Source organism: Giraffa tippelskirchi, chromosome 4, assembly GCF_054371585.1.
Source record: "Giraffa tippelskirchi isolate mGirTip1 chromosome 4, T2T-mGirTip1v1.2.pri, whole genome shotgun sequence".
NCBI lineage: Eukaryota > Metazoa > Chordata > Mammalia > Artiodactyla > Giraffidae > Giraffa > Giraffa tippelskirchi.
Window position 1 is genome coordinate 73833796 of NC_137278.1, and position 17843 is coordinate 73851638.

The 17843-nt window shown below is 43.0% G+C and overlaps 1 protein-coding gene and 1 long non-coding RNA gene across 10 annotated transcripts in view; one reads left to right on the forward strand and one right to left on the reverse strand.

Annotated features, from left to right (window-relative positions):
- PRKCE (protein kinase C epsilon) overlaps nt 1-17843 on the reverse strand; it is a 631244-nt gene that overhangs the window by 223839 nt on the left and 389562 nt on the right. The window lies entirely within an intron of this gene.
- LOC145546120 (uncharacterized) lies at nt 6224-17025 on the forward strand. The gene is made up of 4 exons (XR_014082524.1): nt 6224-6317; nt 6777-7336; nt 9155-9267; nt 16677-17025. It is a non-coding gene; the product is annotated as an uncharacterized LOC145546120 (long non-coding RNA).

The window sequence follows — 17843 nt, forward strand, 5'->3', positions numbered from 1 at the left end:
GGAAGGCAGGGATCTGCCCGGCAGCATCCAGTAAGTGGGCAGTAAATGAGGAGCTGACTGAGAGCCAAGAGGACATTTTATTTCACAGACCACTGACAGTGCCCAAAGTCCCAGAAGAGGGCAGCAAAGTGGGGAAGCTCTTTCCTTGCGCTTGTAAAACTCCTAACAGGAGCAGTCCATTTCTAATAAAATCAGAATAGCTACCCCACTAAAATCTGTTGTTCCTGTTACTACTCAAAATAGTGTTTACGGCAAGTCTGCTGAAATGTCCATCCCTACACACACGGAGCTTGCTACATCACGAGAAAAGCTGTACAACAACAGGATGCTCTACAGGTAATGAATGCCAAGGACAAGTGCAAGATACACACCCCAGGGAAGTTCCTACCTAGCATAAAAGGAAACACAAAATGAAAACTACTACTCTCAGGGAAAAGAAACTTATTTAATCTATGGATGACAAAGACAGCAGGCATCCTAGGGTGTGGAGAGCAGGAAGACAGGGACTATCTCACATCATGCAGGACCAGTAGAAACCAGGGGTGGAGCGGGAGGGGAAAAGGGGCAAATTCATTTAAGTGGGTAATTCCTTTTTGCTGGGACATAATTACAGTGTGCTACAGAAAAGTGTTACTATAGCAGCAACCCTAGGAGACATTCATTCCGGCAATCCTAAAGGCAGCAGCTTTAGATCTTCTACATCCCCCAATCACCTCTGAAAGATGCAACCACTTTTGAGGAGTAACAGTGATGAAGAGAAGGGACAGCACTTCACAACCTTTGGCATGGACACATGGTCAGAAAAGTCCATGGGTGATTTGAGTAACTGTATCTTCTGCCCTTCTAGTAACCCTCACTGTCACATATCACTGCCCTGAGCGATTCTGGGGTGACACGAAAAGCTAAATCAGACAGGCAACCAGGAAGACCCTCCCGAGAGGCCCAGTGTGAGTTTAAAGGATTCAGCCACTGACAAGGAGGTTTATGGCTGGAGCACCGGTGTTTTCCCTTTGAGTCTGCTGTGCCTCTGACTGTATCCTTATCTGGAAGGTTCTCGAGTGCTGTAATCTCAGTGGCAAGCACATTGTCCACGTTCTTAGATGATGGAGAGAGGTAAACATACATGTTCCATCTCCAGGATTCAAGGACCACAAAGAGCTGTCAGCTCCATCAACCTACTCAGCCATCCAGCAGCTTTACAAGTGAGGGCTTTTCACCACTCCCTGATGAGAGGTAGTTTAACTTTCTAATAGGTTTATAGAGTCTTTGAGCCATGGTTTCTGGGTAGACTGTCTTCCTTACACCATAGCAAGGGCATTGAGAAAAAAAGCATGGTATGGGAAGCATTTACTCAAATGTGTAGTTTGGGAAGGGGGCTGTTAATCACAGAGCCTTCTGTTACAAGTGAAAGTGAAAGTGAAGTGAAGTCGCTCAGTCGTATCCAACTCTTTGTGACCCCATGGACTGTAGCCTACCAGGCTCCTCTGTCTATGGGATTCTCCAGGCAAGAATACTGGAGTGGGTTGCCATTTCCTTCTCCAGGGGATCTTCCCGACCCAGGGATTGAACCCAGGTCTCCTGCATGGCAGGTAGACGCTTTACCCTCTGAGCCACCAGGGAAGCCCCAAGGACCCCAGTAAATCCCCCTAAACATTATTTCCTTCGCTTACATTTTTAAAAAAAGAGCGAGCTGGAGGAGTTTGATATTTTCTTACAGTTTCCTTTTTCCTGACTCTCTCTGTACAGGATGATGTAGTTGTTTACTTTAAGGCTCAGGAGTCAGCCAGCATTGTATAAAAAGCTTTCCCACACACACAAAAAAACCCACCATGATAAGACAAACTCCTTTCCATGATGTTTAAGCAATCAGCAACACATGAACTGGCTTGCTCATGCTCTCACTCCAGGATCTGCTCTTTCCTCCTGCTGCAGTGGCCACGCACCCTGGGACTGGGGAAAAGGGAAGACTTTCCATTTCACAGGGAGATGGGTGGGGGTTGGTGTGAGGGATGTAGGTGAAGGAGTGGGTGTGAGGACAGCGAATAAAGAAGCTCTTCATTGGTCCCGTCACCAGCCCTTTGTGAAATTAAATTCCAAACCTCAGTATGCCTATCCATAAAATGGGAGGAGGGAGTGATAAAACTGCAAGAAATGTGGTCAGTCAGTCACACCTGAAAGTGGTTAACGTGTTATCTGAGGCAGCACAGCATGGTGAGCACTAGGGCAACAAGGTGGACACTGCTTGGGTCCAGATTCCAGTTCAGCTGTTTATTAGCTGTGTGATTTTTGGAGAAGGTACTCTACCTCTCTGTATCTCAGGATACGTCTACCTTATAAGGCCCTTGTGAGGATTATATTAATCAAAATATGTCAAGGGTTTTTAAAATGGTACATAGTAAATGTTGTAAAAATGTCAGCTGCTATTATTTTGGGCTTACAGAAAACATGCTATAAATCTTCGGTGCTGGTGATGGCAGCAAGGAAAGCTATTTTCCACCAGTGGAGGGCATGGGGGAAGGAGGCACAGGAAGGGGCACGTCCCCCACAGAGCACATGTCAGGATCTGGAGAGAACACATATGATTCATATAACTGAAAAGCACTTCATTTATAATATAATTTTGTAGAGAGAAAATAAAGATTTCTATGGTTTTCATAACTCACCAATGAAATGTTTGACAACATCTTCTTGGCTATAAAACAAGATTTTAGAATGTTGAAAAACACCAAAGTAGTGGAGACTAGGAGAGATTTCTCCCCTAAGCAGAGCTGCATGCTGAAAAGGTGAGGCTGGGTTGGGTTACTCCCTAAGAATTCTCAACCTGTGAAGGGGAGGTCCTAGCCTGGGTTGAAGACAGGCCAGTGTTTCTGCGGATAACCTCGAGACTTCAGCCCCTTCTTGGCCTTGGTCAAGGAGATAGGGTCTATGCTTTATCCTTTGAGTTAAACAGACCATGGGACTAGTGGCTACACTTCCTGTCCTTGAGACAGACCTCACTGCCAAAGACAACAGGAAAAACGAGACTTTGGTGGCAAAATAATGATATGTAGACATTGTCCTCAAGCTCATTTTTTACTACAGTGAGAATTTTTTTTGAGGCGATATCATCATTTAAAATGCTAATATCTATAGCAGTTAAGATCTTTTTCATGATCTTGTTCTCCTCTCCTCCCTTTTATTATATACCTACAGAAGAATATATAAAATATATATTTCAAAGAATAATCAAAACAAACTTCCTTTTAGTCATGATGTGTGTGTGTGTGTGTGTGTGTGCGCGCTCAGTCATGTCCAACTCTTTGGGACCCCATGGAGGAAATGGCAACCCACTCCAGTGTTCTTGCCTGGAGAATCCCAGGGACGGTGGAGACTGGTGGGCTGCCGTCTATGGGGTCGCACAGAGTCGGACACGACTGAAGCGACTTAGCAGCAGCAGCAGCAGCAGGACTGTAGCCTGCCAGGCTCCTCTGTCCATGGGATTTTTCAGGCAAGGAAGCTAGAGTGCATTGCCATTTCCTTCTCCAGGGGATCTTCCCCACCCAGGGATCAAACCTGTGTCTCCTGCATTGCAGGCAGATTCTTTACCCGCTGAGCCATCAGGGATAGGAGGTGGTTGCTGGTCTTCAGAAGCTGTTTTAACCCTCTCTGATCGCATCCCCTCCTCCACTTCCCACCAGGAGTAATCACCAGGTAGACCTTCCTGGTAATTATTGTCTTAAGCTGTTTTTCTTTATAGTTTCATCACCTCTGCATTTATCTCTAAACAATACATTGTTTAATGTTTCCTATTTGGGGACTTTATATAAATGCAGTTATGCTGTATAGCTCTTTCTGGGACTGACTTGCATCTTTGGTCTGTGTTTCCTTCTTTGTCATCACCAGTTCTTCTAGTTGAGATCTTAGTTTTTAAAAGTGCCCTTTCTCTTAAAAGATATCCCTTTAGTCTTCCTAAAATATCATGACAGCAACTGAAATGATTCATTCTGTTCCCTTGGATGTGAACTGTCTGCCATATTTTAGTAAGCTGTGGCCAGTCCCTCACCTTTTGTATTCAAATATTATTTCCATACATCAGAGTGACATTTTTGGTAGATTTAAAGATGGAAGAAATGCATTCAAACCTTCCAAATGATAACCATCATCCAAAAGGAGGTATTTTCCCTTAAGTGCCATATTCTTCATATTTTTTGCAGTTTTCTATGTTTCTTCCACTTTTGTCCAACTGCTTACACACTTCTCTACTCTTGTCTTTCGTTACCTATGAAGTCTAAATGTCCATTTTTATAGGAATTGGGATTTTAAGTTTCACATCATTACCTTAACCTTTGAACAATTTATGTAGATTTTGACAAAGCCCTCCAACTTAATACTTTTTGCTCCCACAAAAATGTCTATTTGGATCAAATGGGATTTTTACTCATAATCCTACGAAGTATTAGGGCCATTTCCTACAGAGAAGGAAGGAGCATCTGAATGTATGCATTTGAGGCTGAACTTAGTGTCTTCAAGATCCAGGAATTAAGGAGTAGCTCAAAGAGCTAAAGAGAAGCTGCCCTTCAGGGGATGTGGATGCACAGGAATCACATGGGTTTTGAGCTGGAAGCATCCATCTATCATTTTAAGTTTTTGGAGAACCCTGCTTATTTCTGCCTGTGGCATCCACGAGATGCTGACTTCCTGTGTTTACCCAGTGCCGAGGACACTGGGCTCTCTTCAGTTCCCACGGTGACGGGCTGATCCCATCCCCCTCCGGTCCCTCCAGAGGCTAATGTGGTTTAAAGCTGCAGAGATCAGCACTGGAACAGGCGACTAGAGGGAAGGATCCAAACTAAGTAAACAAGCAGAACTGCCTCAGACAGGTCTTACTCCTTGTCACACAATAACGAGACCACACGGAGCCAATCCCACAGGTGCTAACAGACTCTCACCATGGTGCTCCTCAAAGGTGCTCCTCAAAGATAGACGGGATCCAGAGTTCTTGCTCCTGTGACAGAGTCCTTCCTGTGTGAGTGTTCCTCCCGCTTGTAGGAGTGTGTGCACCCCTCCAGCCCACTCACAGCACCTCTTCCTCTGACAGTCTAAGCTAATTTCTGCACCACTCATTTTTACACAGAATATTTCATTTTTTCTGGCTCATCTGTGCTCGTCTTACCTTCCTAGATAGACAAGAAGTTCTTGGGATAAAGGCTGTGTCTTTTTCCATCACTGGCACCCAGTAAGAAGCAAAAGACGTACCAGGTACTGGGGCAATACTGGCTGCTTACTGTTTACTAAAGCAGGATGCTTGTTCCCTGGCGGATGGGATATGTTCCCTGTCTCTTCCTCTCCCTGTACTGCTGCTCCTGTGCTACCATTTTTAACACTTCGGGTCTCAGTGGTTCTGCCCAATACCTCTACCCCTCAGCCACTCCACCCAGCAAACCAAATGCGTCTTGCCAGCCCAAGGTTTTTTCCTAGTGAATTCTTTCAAAAATATTTTATAAAAGTAGTTGGCTTTTGCAAGATGAACAAATCACACCTGCACTTATAATGATTACTTTTTTAAGCCACATTTTATTTTCAAGTTTTCTTCTAGTGAACCTACTTATACTTCTTTGTCACATTCCCTTTCAATTTATACACATCAAGAAATATTTCCCATATGTCTAATCAACTCCCTGCAAAGTACAAAACTCTGGGTGAATGAGATCATGGGAGTATTTCAAAATGGATGGCAATGTGTTTCATCTGGTCGCATTTGTGTGGTTTTAGTGTTAACGTTGGTACATCCAGACAGCCTTCATAAATTAGTGCTTGATAAAGGAGGTTGAATTTAAGTTATTACTAGAAAAACAAAACCAGCATAGGTTGGATAAATGGTGGAAGAAACACAGAGAACAAAGACATCAGCTTCTCTAGCCACTCTCACGTGCCCTTTGCAGGATGAGCTAAGGCCACAGTCCCCATCACCACCCAATTCACTATCAGTGGGTCTGGCCCAAACCTATCGGTAGAGCCAGAAGGCTTCAGCTCTAAGAGCCAGGGCTGGGTAAAGAGCTTAGTTCCCTAGCAACCCGCACACAAGTGTTCCAGACAAAATGGATTACATACTGCTGATGAATTCCAAGTGAATATCCTATTGACCCAACAAAGGAGTTAATTTGTCCCTTCTGCCACACTACAGGGGTCAACTAAGAGAATTCTTTTTGTCTATGATCCCTCCTGGCATTCTCTTTGGATTGTCATGGTAAAATAAAATGCTCTGATGGAGTCAAAAAGTGGATGATTCAACTTCCAATTGCCTCTGAAAGAAGAGTCCTCATAATAGGAGGAAAAAGGCCTGTTTTTCCTCCTCTTGCTTTCTGAATACAATTTGGGTTGCCTAAAATAATACCCCACCCAGTAAGAGTTATTCCAGAGACCCTGGGTAATAGACATAAATAGTCTGATCACTTCACTATAAGATAACCAACTGCTGTTTTATTTACACCTTGGTCTCTTGAGATTTTGGTTTGTGTTCATTAATCCTCAGGAGCCTAATATCCCCTGGGAACTAGGACAAAATGAAGTTTCTGGAAGCCAACTGCCTGGGTCTGCCACTTCCAGCTGTGTGACCTCTCTTTGGGACCTCTGTAGGACCTTAAACCTGGCATTTAACAAGTACTACTAAACAACAGCAACAATAATATAAACTGTTGTTCTTTTTGTTATTATTGATCCAAGGATGACCCTGAAAAGGAAGGTGATGTTATTATTGATCCAAGGATGACCCATCTCTCTCTCATTTCTTTAATTAGGATGGCAGCCTCCAAAGTGAAACCACCAAGGGAGCAGGTCTAAGATGTTCTTTACTGGAACCAGGAACCTTTTCTTTTCATATCAGGGAGTCAGCCCTAATAGGTGACATACATCTCTCCCCTTCTCCCAGTGACAAGAAGGAGACAAAAGACCCAGGAAGAATTCACTGGACTCTTTTGGATATATAAAAAAAAAAAAGCACTCAGAGAAACCACATGGAAGCCAAGGTCAAGGTGACCCACTTGTACTACCAAAGCTCAAGCCATGGGTCAGACAGACAGGAGGACAAGCTATCTGACTTCTAGGGACACACAATAGAAGATGTGTTCTTCATGTTAAGTAGTCACACTTCTAAATTGACTAGGTTTTATAATCGAGAAATAAAAATGATATAACAAAGCATTCATCTTCTAGTTGGGCATAGACATTTGGGAGAAGAGATGGCTCTTGGTAATATTTTGCTCGATGCCCTTCTGAAACACTTGTGAGATGACTAGACAGGTTAAGAGACTGGGCCATAGCTGTAGTTAAGGACATCTGGACTCAGCTTAGGGGACAGGTAATGTATATTTTCTCCTTATAAAGAGCTAGGTTCATAAGGGGGTTCAAATCTACCAACAATGGTTTCTCAATTCTGTTTCATGAACATTTAGCCAGCTGGTCAGAAAAGGTCATCCCTATAGGCTAACTTGTCTGGAGAATCCTATGGACAGAGGAGCCTGATGGGTTACTGTCCATGGGGTCACAAGAGTTGGACATGACTGAATGACTAACACACACACATATAGGCTAACAGAAATGTGGCAAAGCTCTCAGTCCAGCTTGGGGGTAGAGGACTTACCTAAATAAAGCATACTGAAACTGTTAACTGAACAAGACAGAAGTGGATAAGACAGAGGCTAAAATTTATCCTGCCTGCTGTGTGCTAGAATTGTGCTGTGCTTTTATAAGACAATCGTAACACCTCATGGTAGATCTCCTGATGTGGGACCATTAGTCATTGAAAGTGGGTTTGAATTTGGAACCGTGATGCCAAACAATAGTCTTGTGAACAAAAAGGCATTGATCAAGGGAGGATCATTTACTGAATTGAATTTTGAAAAATGAACTAGATAGAACTAGATAGAGCATTTTTCATTTGATTTTATTGTTGTTCTTTTCTCGCTCATGCATTGGCAAGTTAGTTTGTAATGGTCCCATGTATGGTTCCCAATGAGGTGAGTTTTCACAGATCTTTAGAATCAGATTTAGGAATCTTATGCTGAAGATAATGTCATCTCCTCTCTTTGTGTCCTTCCCCAATCTTTTATTATGAGTGAGGAAGTGAGTGCCCAGAGAAACATCTCAGTCAAGCATCATCGACAGGAGCCAGAGCTAGAACCAGAGTGTCTTTCCTCACAAAGTCCTCTTTCCTGGAACCCATGTTCCTTACCAACAAAAAGGGCACACATGAACACAAATAGCCAAACAGGACATAGTCACCCACTGGTAAAACCTTCAAAGTCAAAGAATCAAGGGCCAGCAGGGATATCTGAAGTACCTGAGACCATTGGAAGAAAAAGTTCAGGTTAAACGAGAAAATCCTATTGCTGGGCTTCCCTGGTGGACCAGTGGTAAAGAATCTGCCTGCCAATGCAAGAGATAAGGGTTTGACCCCTGATCCGGGAAGATCCCACATGGCACAGAGCAAGTAAGCCTGTGCATCACCACTATTGAGCCCGTGCTCTACAGCCCAGGAGCTATAACTACTGAGCCCACATGCCATAGCTGCTGAAGCTCACACACCTAGATCCTGTACTGCACAGCAAGAGAGCCACCACAATGAGAAGCCCGTGTAACATGAGAAAGTTGCTCCTGCAATTACAGAAAGCCCAAGCAGCAACAAAGACCCAGCACAGCAAAAATAAATAAATAAAAATTATATATATATAAAGAAAGCCCATTGCTCAAGCTGAGTAATCTCAGATAGACTGGGTAGAAGCTTCTCCACAAAATGCCCCACAGAGAAAACAACAGTCCACTATCAAAATTCAACTTGGATCTGAAAATAGGCACATACACAAAAATAATAATAATAAATTCCGAAATCCAATAGATGAGGGGAGATGGGAGGTCTGACATCAACCAATGAGGAAACTAGCTTTGTTTGGTGAACGGGTTGGATAAATTATACCTCTGGTTTTAGATTTCAAGCTGAAACTTTTAATTTAAATTCAAACTTTATGAACCCATTGAACTGTGGGCAAATGACACCTTAGAAGTGTATAGGTCACTTAACCCAACTGGCTGCAACCTAATTTCTTGTTGCTAACCAGCCTGGGGTGTACAATTGATATTTTCCAGAGGATTAAATGCAGTGCTCCACTTCCTTCTCAAGCAGGCCCACCTTCCCGGATTCAGAGAGGAAACTGAACAGCCTATAGCAACTCTTCCTTCAGAAGTTCTCCTACACCTCCTGACTCGCGGGCTGTTGAAGCAACCTCCACACAGGTAGATCAGCTTTTTATTTTCCCCTTTAATCCAGACCACCTTTGCTTCTTAAGTCATCACTGCCTATAAAACCTTCAAGGAATCCTTTACTTTCAGAATAAGTTCAAGCTCCTTGTTTCACACTTTAAGAACTCCAAAGCTTAGCCAAGCTCTCCTTATGAAGTCGCAGAGAGTTGGACACGACTGAGCGACTTCACTTTTTTATTTCCTTATGAAGTGGTCCTTCTCATACCCTCCCAAAGTGAGCCCATTTTTCCAACACAACACATCATCACTCTCCCTAAATTTGGGGTCAAACTCCTCCCTCCTTCAAACTTGCTGTGTCCTGCTCCTCAAGCTCCCTGAAGTAATTCCTGCTAACTTCCCACAGAGGATAGTAGTAGTCCATAGTAGTCCTTCCCTCCCATAGGAGGCAAGGGTGGGGATGGTTGGTCTGAATTCCAGCCCCATCACTAAGCTATGACTCTGGCCAAATTGCTAAGGCTCCCCCAGTCTCAGCTTCTTCCCCTCCCCAGAGAAAGGACAATACCTATACTCCATGAGACTTGGGTAAAATTAAAGAAGTTGGTTCTCGCACAAGCCTTGCCACGTAATAGGTGCTCAGTAAGTTTTTCTTTCCTCTTTATCACATACTACCTCTATTCTAAGTTACTGCTGATGTCTATTATATCATCTGTCCTTGAACCTAAGAGTCCTAGTTCTTGTTATCTCCCAGTGGCACCTAATAAGGTTCTAGTACAGAGCAGATTTTCATGGTCAACTTGCTTGTCATTGGAGTAATGTTATAACCTAGCTACATTCCTCTATCTTACTCTTTCTATGGTGCAAAACCTTCCTCAGCAAGCCAAAGTGGTTTCTATTAATGATCCAACCAAACTAGAGACAGCACTCACGGAGAATGAAAGAAATGTATAATAAGTTTTGAATCTGCTTCCAAAATTCTATCTCTGCCTAAATTCCAGGAATGTGCCCATTTTAATAATGTAAGGACATATATAATGGAAATCTTCAAGAAATGATATCTGTGTATATATATCTGATTCTACATAGATAGGTAAGAATCATCAAGACTTACTCCAAACTGTCAGCAGAAGTTGCAGTGGCTTTACACTTTTTTTCCCCCAAAGTATAATCCTTTCTTCAAATGGTATCTTACTTGGAATACTAACATGAGAAGCAGCTGAGGGTATGACTTCTCTGGGTGGATAGGAGGAGGAATATGTAGGCCCTCTCTTCACAGCACACCCAGGGTCTGTGTGTTCAGATGTGTGTGTGCGTGTGTGAACGTGCACACACACATACACAGAAACTCCTGAGGCATGTCCACAAAACCTAAGTCAGAAACTACAGCTTGGCAGAACAAGCAAATCATGTAGGAGGTGGGTAAACATACTTCACACTAGTGAAAAAACATCTACTAAACAAACACATGTACATGTATGTGACGTCAAAGGAATTTAAATCTTGTTCTACAAGATGCCAAAGTCAAAGGTTCTGCAAGTTGTACTCAATTTACGTTATAGAAAGAGAGAAACATAAACAGAAGGAGGCCGTTCTGCTGCATGGAGATGAATGCTCTCTTTGGGCATCGCTGGGCAGTGCTTTCTGGTTCACTTACCTCTAACATCAGCTCCACGGGAAGCCAAGCATTTACTGGTGACCTGCAAGCCCCCAAAGTCAAGATTTCTCTACAGAAAGCCCTTGGATACTGGGAACCTTAGAAATCATTTGGTTAAAGAATATTTAGTGACAACAGAAATAGCTTCAAAATACCATTTGGTGAGACAGTTGAAAATATGGTACCAATTTAAAAAATATATGTATAAACAGATATGTGCTTTTAAACTGGAAATATATACACCAAAATGTTAGTAGTCATTAGAATAATTCTTTCTGTTCTTCCATAAATTTATCAAAATTTCTACAATTAACAAATATTCCTTGTCATAAATAATAATAATTATTATTATTTGGCTACACCACACAGTATGTAGCATGTTAGTTCCCTGACCAGGGATCGAACCTGAGAACCCTGAAGTGGAAGCATGGAGTCTTCCCTGGACCGCCAGGGGAATCCCTTACTATTGTTTTTTAAAGGCTAAGGCCAATGGTTTTTGAAGGAGAACAAAGCAATGAATTTACTACTAAATCTCTGGGCAGGTGGCCAGGTGCCCCATGATGCCCATGGCATGATACACAGGGTACCTAGTAGATGCTCAATAAACAGTGACTGAATGGGCAGGTGTGAGGGCCGCATCCTGCTCCAGCCCATTTTGTATCTATTCCCTGCACCCATGCCCCATTCCTCCTCTCTCCTCTCTCACAGTTTCAGAAAACAGAAACGTTTCCAGAAACAGGCTGCAAGATTCAGCTACTCTCACCAGCTTAAGGGGCATTTTTTTTTTTTAAATTCCAATCTCACTGAATCTAGGTAAAACAGAGCTGTCACTCTGAGACCCTTTCTCATGTGTGTGACAGCGTATGGGGACTGGGGAGGGGGTTGGGAGGTGCGGATATGTGAGGTAGGGAACTTGGATAGGAGGGAGGTGTTGGGGACAGAGTAACAGCAGGTGAACAACAAGGCTCAACAGGACACCTTGATGCCAAGCTGGGTTCCAATACAGACTTGCATGACTTCTCTGGGCCTCAGTTTTCTCATCCATAGAAGGAAGTGACCTTACTTATCTCACAGAGATGTCATCACAAATGTGTAGGATGGCTGAGCTAAATGAAATGAAGGCAAAAGTGACTGTCCCATTTAAATGCAAAGTTTCCTTGGAACAAGGAAGTTGCCTGAGGCAGCGGCATCTTGGATTACCTGTACATTACCTTACATTCACACACACACAGGTATCTCTCTGCCCCAGGGGGTACATGAGCCATAAGGGACTCTACAGCCTTTCCTTTCATCATGCAGAATGCATCCTCTTATGTTACCTCTGTGAAGCCATGCTTGATTATGATAACTGTGATCTCTCCCTACCTGGGGTGGGCACCCCTGGACTGCTGCACATAGACATACCCCTCCCCATCACACACACACGCACTCTTTCTCTCCTCTCTCCTTCCTCCCCACCGCCTCCTCCATCTCAGTCCCCACCAGCCCTCCACAGGCTTCACGTGAACCTATAACCCTACTACTCTGACAGAAGACCTATCACAAAGTCTTGTAAGGCCCCACAGTGATGTGTACACTGCAGGCCCTCACTGAAGATGTTTTGTTGGCTGATTAAAAGCCATGGCTCCATTGACCAGCTTGCTCTCAGGCAGGATGGTCTTCAGAAGTAAAGAGAGTTTGCTGGAGTCTCATCACTTTGGCAATGGACTCTGCCAACGCTAAGCCTGAACCCTCTACCATAGACCTCATTTCACTGAAATCTGTTAGAAACTATGGAGGCTATCTCTTTTATTGGCAAACATATTGATTCCCAGGTGTCTGCCTGAGCCACAGACCATCTCACGGTATTGAACCTCTCAACACTTGCCAGATACTTGTCAATCCTATCAAAGCCTCTCCAGCCACTCCGATACCATGCTGCCCCGGAAGGCCTGCTCCAGTACAAAAGAGACCCATACTTCATTCTCAGCTCTTTTAGATTTAATTTGACATAATCACCTCTTTAAAAAGAAAATCTACCAGTGACCTAATTTTTACTCTGCTTTTTGCTTTCATGTTTGCTGCTCTTCAGAATTGACAGTCATGAGACATCCGAGTTCCTTGAAACCACAATTTTCCCCCTGCATCATCAACACTCCTTTCCCAGCAGTTTTCACCCCCTGCTCACACAGCTTATTAAAACTCATTTGAAAACTATCTCCAGTTGCTTTTTAACTATTTTTCCATCCTGCATTTCCCCCAGGGCAGTGAGGGAGGTTGGCTGAGGGAGATTCTTTAGTTCACCCTCTGCTTCCTTCTTAGCGACTCACACTGACCAAGCCCTCCATGAGTCTTCTTCCCTGGCCTGGCAGGAAATGCCAAAGGATTGGGGATGGGGACAATTAGGTAGAGACTCTTATTTTAAAAAATATGAGAAAAAAATCATGACAAATTAACTCAAGTCAGGTTTTGTTGGAAGGGATAATTTCACAATGGAGATCATATTCAGCAGCTCAAAATGCCTGAGAATTTTCTTTCTAATAACCAGAAAAACAAAAGCAAAAACAAGCCTATGCCTCCGTGGCTCTCACATCCCCAGCCTTCCATGGATGAGGGAAGGCAGAAGAGGCAATTCCTGAAATCATGCCTCCCCCTAAGCCCTGACATTAAGTAGCCCATAACTTTTAGAGCCCAAAGAAGCAGGCTCCCAGTATTGTCTTCCCTTCTCTACCAATGAACATCTGATCCTGCAGATGCAGGAACCTCCCTCTTCATTTCCCCAACATCCTCCCTTTCTTTCTCTCCTTCTCTGCAGTTGTTAAACCATCAACATTTCCTTGGAAAAAGCAGGACACATACTGAGGTAGGAGTTCTAGTGTTGGAAAAAATCACAATGAAAATGAGAGTAGGAGATCAGTTCTAGTCTTCATAAGCATCTCTTTTCCGTCATCCTCTTTACAAGTGCTACCTATGCTTAAAGGTCCAAGTTAGGTGCCACCTCTTCCAGGAAGCCTTCCCAACAGCCTTTGGCAGAGCTTCAAATGAATCACCTACAGAGCTCCACTAGAAGAGTTACTATGCTGTAGAGTATCACTTGCTGCCTATCTATCACCCCACCTAACAGCAATCTCTATACATTTAGAGTTAGCGTGTTTTGAATTGTGTAGCCTCAGTAATGTCTAGCATACAATAGATGCCCAATAAATACATGTATATTCACTGAATTAATTATAGGCTTTACTGCAGTGGGTTGCTATGCCCTCCTCCAGGGGATCTTCCCAACTCAGGGATTGAACCCAGGTCTCCTGCATTGCAGGCAGATTCTTTATTGACTGAGCCACCAGGGAAGCCATATATTTTTTAAGCAAGAAATTATTATGTGTATGAAAATATTAAATGTGCTGTTAATCTAATATCAACCATTAAAATTAAGTTTACAATATGAAAATTTTAGTTTCTCATTCATATCAACAGCTAGTACAATGCTTATAATTCTTTACGGCTATGTCAAAGAAATGCAAAAAGGCAAAATGGTTGTGAGAGGAGGGCTTACAAAGAGCTGAGAAAAGAAGAGAAGCTAAAAGCAAAGGAGAAAAGGGAAGATATACCCACTTGAAAGCAGAATTCCAAAGAACAACCATGAGAGATAAGAAAGCCTTCCTCAGTGATCAATGCAAAGAGACAGAGGAAAACAACAGAATGGGAAAGACCAGAGATCTCTTCAAGAAAATTAAAGATACCAAGGGAACATTTCATGCAAAGATGGGCACAATAAAGGACAGAAAAAGTATGGACCTAACAGAGCACAAGATATTAAAAGAGGTGACAAGAATACACAGAAGAACTATACAAAAAAGATCTTAATGACCCAGATAATGATGATGCTATGATAACTCACCTAGAGCCAGACGTCCTGGAGTCTGAAGTCAAGTGGCTTTAGGAAGCATCACTACGAACAAAGCTAGTGGAGGTGATGAAATTCCAGCTGAGCTATTTCAAATCCTAAAAAATGATGCTGTGAAAGTGCTGCACTCAATATGCCAGCAAATTTGGAAAACTCAGCAGTGGCCACAGGACTGGAAAATGTCGGTTTTCATTCCGATCCCAAAGAAAGGAAATGCCAAGTAATGATCAAACTATTGCACAATTGCACTCATCTCACATGCTAGCAAAGTAATGCTCAAATTTCTCCGAGCAAGGTTTCAACAGTACATGAACCAAGAACTTCCAGATGTTCAAGCTGGTTTTAGAAAAGGCAGAGGAACCAGAGATTGAATTGCCAACATCAGTTAGATCACCAAAAAAGCAAGAGACTTCCAGAAAAACATCTACTTCTGCTTTATTGATTATGCCAAAGTCTTTGACTGTGTGGATCACAACAAACTGTGGAAAATTCTTTAAGAGATGGGAATACCAGACCACCTGACCTGCCTCCTGAGAAATCTGTATGCAGATCAAGAAGCAACTGTTAGAACCAGACATAGAACAATGGACTGGTTCCAAATTGGGAAAGGAGTACATCAAGGCTCTATATTGTCACTACATCAAGGCTCTATATTGTCACCCTGCTTATTTAACTTCTATTCAGAGTACATCATGTGAAATGCCAGGCTGGATGAAGCACAAGCTGGAATCAAGATTGCCGGGAGAAATATCAATAACCTCAGATATGCAGATGACACCACCCTTATGACAGAAAGCGAAGAGGAACTAAAGAGCCTCTTAATGAAAGTGAAAGAGGAAAGTCAAAAAGCTGGCTTAAATCTCAACACTCAGAAAACTAAGATCATGGCATCTGGTCCCATCACTTCATGGCAAATAGATGGGGAAACAATGGAAACAGTGACAGATTTTATTTTCTTGGGCTCCAAAATCTCTGCAGATGGCAACTACAGCCATGAAATTAAAAGAAGCTTGCTCCTTGGAAAAAAAGCTATGGAAAACCTAGACAGCATATTAAAAAGCAGAGACATTACTTTGCTGACAAAGGTCCATCTAGTCAAAGCTATGGTTTTTCCAGTAGTCATGTATGGATGTGAGAGTTGGACCATAAAGAAAGCTGAGCGCTGAAGAACTGATGCTTTTGAACTGTGGTGTTGGAGAAGACCCTGGAGAGTCCCTTGGACTGCAAGGAAATCAAACCAGTCCATCCTAAAGGAAATCAGTCCTGAATATTCATTGGAAGGACTGATGCTGAAGCTGAAGCTCCAATACTTTGGCCACCTGATGTGAAGAACTGATTCATTTGAAAAGACCCTGATGCTGGGCAAGATTGAAGGCAGGAGGAGTAGGGAATGACAGAGGATAAGATGGTTGGATGACATCACCAACTCGATGGACATGAGTTTGAGCAGGCTTTGGGAGTTGGTGATGGCCAGAGAAGCCTGGCATGCTGCAGTCCATGGGGTTGCAAAGAGTTGAACATGACTGAGTGACTGAACTGAATTGAACTGATGTCAATCTTGAAGAGCATAATGCCTTTATAAAGTAAGAATTATGCCGAGGGATTTTTTTTTTTTTTTTAGTTGTAAGAGGGAGGGCCTGAGAGAAATGAGGCTACTCTATCTCAACTGGAGCAGAAAGTCTTTTTACCCCCTTTTCATACTATATGTTTGCTACACGATTAAATACAGTTTTGTAGATTTCTCCAGCTGTTTCAGGTGATTCTAGCATCCCAAAGAGCATAGGGAGAATTCCAATCAAACATACTGGTGTGAATTTGATTGAAACTGAAGTTACTGGCTTAATTTGAGGGCCTTCTGCCTTTTCTCACAAGCACTGGAGCCATTTCATTTGTTTTTTTCCCTTCTAGATCCCATGGAGAATGATCAGAGCACAGGAGTCAAGGACAGGTGGGCTTGGCACAGAAAAGGCCACAACAGTCTTTAACTGTAACTTGGTCATTTAGTGGGCTGTGGTAACCAGACCTGACGTCACAATTGGCGCCAGAGGGTTTACACAATCATTGCCATCGGTCCCCATACCAGACCTGGGACCTTACACACTTCCAAGTCCTGTCAGGCAATCTGTGTAGTGCATGGCCTGAAGCCATGTGCAGTCTCTCAGGAGCATCTCAAAGGAATGCTTTCATAGGGGCTGTTTCTTCTACATACCAAACAATAAAGGCTCACCTAAAAATAATTAAACCTGGCTTAACACTATTTCTGCTCTCTGTGTCATAATTAAGCAAGAATGAAAGAAATCTTAATAGGATTGCAAGCAGGTCTTGTGTTCGTTAATCATGTGTTTGAGACTTAGTCAAAAAACAGGTTTACGAAGGCTCAGAAACACCATCCTTTCTTTTCAGGAAAAGCGAAACTAAAGCTGTATTGCACTATGGCCACTGAACTCAGTTCCATTCCAACCCAAGTCCTGTTCCCGTCCTCCCCACCCTGCAGGGCCTGGATCCAGCTCCTTCCTCACCTCCAGACTCTAAGGATCACCCCCTTCTCTGAGTTCTCCTGGCTTGAACACCTCCACCCAGAATGTAACTACTCAAGGCTGTTTGCTGTGGAAATTAGTATAACTCCCTCATGCCTTACTGAGTAAAGTCTTCCATTTGAGAATCACCTTCCGTTTTGCTGATAACTCCACACCCAGAACCTACCTCAGAGTCAGATGAACATCAGTTATTCTTTAAAATCATGATGACTGGTTGCCATAGAAAAAGCCACATTTTCTAACCATTAAGCTGGGAGCTTACAATGATTCCTCATATGATTTTTTCACTAGTAAACTAAGGTCCTTCGGTGAGATTAAACTATGATTTGCTTTAGAAAAATTAGATGAACATACTGTCTGTCATGTAAAGTGAGATGTGCCATGGTCAACTGCATGGTTTGGGAATTGCTCCCGTTTAACCGTGGCCACCTGAGACTGGCCTAAGAAAAATCTCTGAACTACAGATGAAAGCCCCTTCTCTCCCCAACCTTACCCTCTAGCCACTCAGACACCAATCTCCGTGTCATTTGGTCACTGT